The sequence below is a fragment of the Colobus angolensis genome, unplaced genomic scaffold, assembly GCF_000951035.1.
Source record: "Colobus angolensis palliatus isolate OR3802 unplaced genomic scaffold, Cang.pa_1.0 Scaffold18, whole genome shotgun sequence".
Lineage (NCBI taxonomy): Eukaryota > Metazoa > Chordata > Mammalia > Primates > Cercopithecidae > Colobus > Colobus angolensis.
Window position 1 is genome coordinate 3,582,489 of NW_012114932.1, and position 5,861 is coordinate 3,588,349.

Below are 5,861 nucleotides of genomic sequence, written 5' to 3' on the forward strand. Positions count from 1 at the left end.
TTGACTGGCTGTGGTGGCTCATGCCTGTAATCCCAGCACTTTGGGAGGCCAAAGCAGGAGGATCACTTGAGCCCAAGAGTTCCAGACCAACCTGGGCGAAATGATGAGACCCTGTCCCTACAAAAAATTGAAGAAGTTAGCTGGGTGTGGTGGAGCATACCTGTAGTCTCAGCTACTCAGAGGCCAAGGCAGAAGGGTCCCTTGAGCCTAGGAAGTAGAGGCAGCAGGGAGCTATGATCGCGCCACTGTACTCCAGGCTGGGCCACAAAGTGAGACTCCCATCTCTAAAAAAATTTTTTTTAATTTTTGCTTTCACACTTGTGAATAGCCACTGCACTCCAGCCCCCACCTCTGTAAAAAAAAAAAAAAAAAAAAAGTTTGCTTAAAGTCACCTTTAAGATCTTCTCTTGGCCAGATGAGTGGCTCATGCCTGTAATCCCAACACTTTGGGAGGTCGAGGCGGGTGGATTACAGGGTCAGGAGATCGAGACCATCCTGGCCAACATGGTGAAACCCCATCTATACTAAAAATATAAAAATTAGCTGGGTGTGGTGGTGCATGCCTGTAGTCGCAGCTACTCAGGAGGCTGAGGCAGGAGAATTGCTTGAACCAGGGAGTCGGAGGTTGCAGTGAACCAAGATTGCACCACTGTATTCCAGCAGCCTGGTGACAGAGTGAGACTCTGTCTCAAAACAAAACAAAAAAAAAACAAAAAACCCACCCACACACAAAAAAAACCAAGGTCGTCTCTTATACTGTTTTCTAGAAGCTGTATATTTCTTTTTATGTCCAGATGTCAAATTTATATGGAATTGATTATGCAAGCAGTGTGAAATAGGGATCTCATTTAATTTTTTCTATATGGATATCCAAGTGACCCAGCATCATTTATTGAAAAGCCTATTCTTTCAGTTAATAGGGTTGCTCCTGGGGGGTGGGCGGGGGGAAATGCTTTCTTCATGTTGGCTCTGAAGAGCCACCCTTGTCAAAATTCAAGTTTCTACACATCTTCAGGCCCGTCTCTGAATTTTGTTCCATTAGTCTTCCTATCCTCGTACCAGTACCACACAATCTTGGTTTCTTTTTATTTTTTATTTTCATTCTTTTTTTAGAGACAGGGTCTCTTGGTCTGTTGCCCAGGCTGGAGTGCAGCAGGTGATCATAGCTCACTACAGCCTCAACCTCCCCAGGGCTCACATGATCCTCCCACTTCAGCCTCCCCAAGTAGCTGGGACTACAGGCATGTGCCACCACGCCTGGCTAATTTTTGTATTTTTTGTAGAGATGGGGTTTTGCTATGTTGCTCAGGCTGCCAAATCTAGATTGTCAATTTACATACACACAAAATCTAGTGGGATTTTTAACTGAAGTTGCATTGAATCCATATATCAATTTGGGAGAACTGGCACCTTTATAATACTGACTTTTCCAATCTTGGAAGAATTTTTCACTTTATGTCTTTCTCATTTTTTTAACTTTTTTTTTTTTTTTTCAGATAGGGTCTGGCTGTGTTGCCCAGGCTGGAGTGCAATGGCATGATCTTGGCTCACTGCAACCTCTGCCTCCCAGGTTCAGGCACTTCTCCTGCCTCAGCCTCCAGAGTAGCTGGGATTACAGGTGCACAACAGCATGCCCAGCTAATTTTTTTGCATTTTTAATAGAGATGAGGTTTCACCATGTTGGCCAGACTGATCTTGAACTCCTGACCTCAAGGGATCCACCCACCTTGGCCCTCTAAAGTGCTGAGATTTCAGGCATGAGCCACCATGCCAGGCCTATGTCTTTATTTCCCTCAATAATGTTTTATAGTTTTTTTGTATGTGTGTATGTAGTCTTTGCACATCTTTCATTAGGTTTATTCCTCAGCATTTGATATTACTCGATGCCGTTGTAAACATCATTGTTTTTAAGAAATTTATTTTCTTTTGTTTGTTTTTCTCGTTCACTGCAACCTCTGCCTCCCAGGTTCAAGTGATTCTCCTGGCTCAACCTCCTGAGTAGCTGAGACTACAGGTGCCCACCACCACGCCCGGCTAAATTTCTGTATTTTTAGTAGAGACAGGGTTTCACCATGTTGGCCAAGCTGGTCTCAAACTCCGGACCTCAGGTGATCTTCCCACCTCAGCCATCCAAAGTGCTGGGATTACAGGCTTGAGCCAACATGCCCAGCCAAGAAATTTATTTTCTAATTGTTGCTGACATATAGAAATTACATCTGATTTTTATATATTGATCTTGTGTCCAACAACTTTGCCGAACTCATTCTAACAACTTACGTATAGGTTCTTTTGAAATTTTTACATATACAATCCTACTGCTTGGGAATGAGTTTTTTTCCCTTCCAATCTTCATAACTTTTTATTATTTTTCTTGCCCTACTGCACTGGATAGGCCCTCCAAAATAATACTGAGGCTTGTGGTCATGAATGTAAAATGAGACCAATTATCATGGTTGTCTGTTTTCCTCCAGCAATGTTCTGCTGCACTAGAGGCAAAGAATACATAGTCTATTTTAACTGGGGTTAGATTTTAACCCAGCAAGTTTGTCTAAGAAGAACAGGGCAGGGAGTTGCCATGGCACTGGACTCTATAAGGCTAATGGCACAGGTCAATAGCTGAGATGATGTACAATGGATTGGAGATCTCAGTGAGGTCAAAGAACTGCTGAATAACTGAGCTGGACAGGTTGGCCAGGTCTTCTCCTGGAAAGGAGTAGACAAACACAGAGTGGGGTGGAAAAGGCAGGAGAAGGAAAGATGCTGAGAAGTGTTAGCAGGCAGTATCTGCCACAACCCTAACTTCTGGTCTTCTGATATCTCCATCTGCCCCCCAAGAGCCTCAAATCCAAGTCTCTAGGTCCTGGGTGGACCTCTAGTTGGGAGCTGATAAGAGAATGAGGATAGGCTGGGCATGGTGGCTCATGCCTGTAATCCCAGCACTTTGGGAGGCCAAGGTGGGCAGATCACTAGATGTCAGGAGTTTGATACCAGCCTGGCCAACATGGTGAAACCTCGTCTCTACTAAAAATACAAAAATTAGCTGGGCATGGTAGTGGTTGCGTGAAATCCCAGCTACTTGGGAGGCTGAGGCAGAAGAATCGCATAAACCTGGGAGGTGGAGGTTGCAGTGAGCCGAGATCACACCACTTCACTCCAGTATGGGTGACAGTGAAACTCCATCTCAAAAAAAAAAAAAAAAAAAATGAGGTTAAACCACATAAGGGTCTTATTAGGAGGCAAGGGCAAGATTTGGAGGTGGAGAGAACTATTACCACTATCACCAACATTTGGTTTTTGTTTTTTTACCGGGAGCATTAGGAACTGCCACTGGGGCTGGGGCATAGAGGTGAGTGCAGATGGAAGGAGTGGGGCTCCACAAAACAGCCACGAAGGGAGGATGACAGTGGGGACACACAGCAGGGAGCAACATGGAGAGCGATCTGCAATCGATCTCACCGCTCAGGAGTGAGGAGCTTTGCTCTCCAAAAGGAGTGTTAGCTGGGGCCAGCGCCAGCCCTATAGGTGAGAGGGCAGGGCTTGATTTCCCTCAGCCATAGTCCCTTTATGCCTCTGCACATTTGCCCACACAGTCTCCAAGACCTAGGATGCCCACCCCCCATCCCTATCCCTCCCTGCCCTTCCTTTGCAGATGCAGATGTCCCCTTGGTCATTCAAGGCATTGCTCAGGCATCTTATGCAAGGCGGCTTCCCAGGTCTCGAAGGTGACTCAGACACCTCCTCTGGGACCTTAGCACCCTTCCCCAGCAGAGCCCCTGCCTGTCTCCCTCTGTGGCGTCAGGTTTTGTGCCCTCTACTCACTAGATTGTGGACCCAGAAAGCGCTGGTGCTGTCAAAACCACTTCTGGGTTGCCAGGCTCACACCTATAATCCCAGCACTTCGGGAGGCCAAGACGGGCGGATTGCTTGAGCCCAGGAGTTCAAGACCGGGAGTTCAATACGTGGTGAGACCCCGTCTCTACAAAAAATGCAAAAGTTAGCCAAGTGTGGTGACACGTACCTGTAAGTCCCAGCTACTCGGGAGGCTGAGGTGGGAGAATCGCGTGAACCTGGGAAGTTCGAGGCTACGGTGAGCTGTGATCACCACTGCACTCCGAAAGAGTAAGACCTTGTCTCTAAATAAATAAATACATAAAACCACTCTGGGGGACTCGCCTCTCCAGCCCCTGCACCGATTGGCTCCCATTCAAAGGAGTTCAGCCCTAAGCGCCTCTGCAGATCCTCCACCCCCACCCACAAACCCGTGGGAACCCCGGCCGTGTATCCGGCCCAGAGCTCTGATCCTCGGGAGGTCCTCAGATTCGTAGACGGGAGAGGGCACAACTGGAGACCTGCTGCCTGTCCTTGGTAGCCGTAAGGGGCGCTCGGGAGGTGGGACCCGCAGGAGCCCCGCCTCCCGGAAGCGGAGAAGTCAAGGGGCAAGAGAATGCGCACACTGATTGGTTGATGGTGATGTCATAGGTAGCGTTCGGGGCGGGCCAGAGGCCTTGGTTGGGAGTCCCTCCCCTGTTAGAACCAGGATCCACCCCGTTGCGGGAGCCGCACCCTGTGGAGCGTTCTGGGGTCCCGGCCCTGACCTCTTCCTGGGTGTCGGGATGCCCGCGTCCTCTGCACCCGGCGCTGCATCTCGTTATCGATTCTGCCTTTGGAGGCCGGTCCGTATAGTGTACCTCCCGGACTATCTCTCACGTTTAGCCGACAACCCCTGGATCCCCCTCGCCCATGCGACGCGTCCTCCGTGAGGGGCGGAGCCTCCCATTGTGCCAATAGAAACAATGACTCTCTGATTGGAGTGCTCCGCTTTCACCCCTCGCCTCCGCTCCTCTTGTGACGTCTGTTGCGCCAGGTCCACCCATTGGCCTGGCGAGACCGGCGCGTGCCAGGAGTTACTTAGGGAGAGCTGGAATGCACCGAGGGTGGGGGGAGGACTGCGTTTCTGTGTCAGTCCCTTCAAGGGGTTAAGGGATGCGGTCGTGGCAGACGAGGGGCGGGGATCCGAAGAAGCGGGGCCCGCAGCCATGGGGCAACGCCGGGCTCCACGTGGCATCCCAGAGCATTCGGGACCCTCAGCCTCGGAGGGTGTGCAGCCTCCAGTGGAGGGGCCCCGAGCCCGGGAGACTGCTGGGGACAGGCAAGGCAGGGAAGAATTCGTCCTCTGCTCCCGCCTCGGGAGGGTCATCTCCGGTTCCTGCTCCGCAGGGACGCTCCAAACAAGCAGGTGGTCGCGACATGTTTCATAAAACTAGCTGATCGGATAGTTAAAGCTATTGTTTGGGGTGCCGGCACCCCAGATCCCTATCCAGCCATCGTCCCCTCTACCCCAAGATTTCACACAGTACCCGCTCCCAGAACCATGAGAACGCTCATGGGCACCAAAATTTTAGACCAAAATCCGGGACACGGTTCAGAACTAGTGGTCAGGAAGGGAGACAAGAGATCTGGAAAGGGAGAAAAAGACTGAGAGACAGAGCTGGGACAGCGCCCTAGAAGGAGGGAGGTGGGTGAGGGCGGCGGCAGAAAGTGGGGAGGGCGGACCTAACGGCGGCGAACCCCCGTGCTCTGTTCAGCACCATGAGCAGCGCTCACGTCCTCAATAAAGATGGCGTCAAGAGCTTCTGTCCTCAGAGCTGCCATGCGCGATGGGTTGTACCACCGTGTTTCGAGCGCCGGGGCAGAGGTGGAGTGAACCATCAGGGCGGCCGGGAGCCATGTTGGAGCGGCGGGAGGCGGCAGCAGCGTCGGGGATGCTGTGGTGGGGGCGGAAAAAGCTGGGGCCGCACGCCGGAGGGGCTCCGGCCGTGAAGTAGATGGTGCCCAGAGGGCGGCGGGGGCGCGGAGAGACA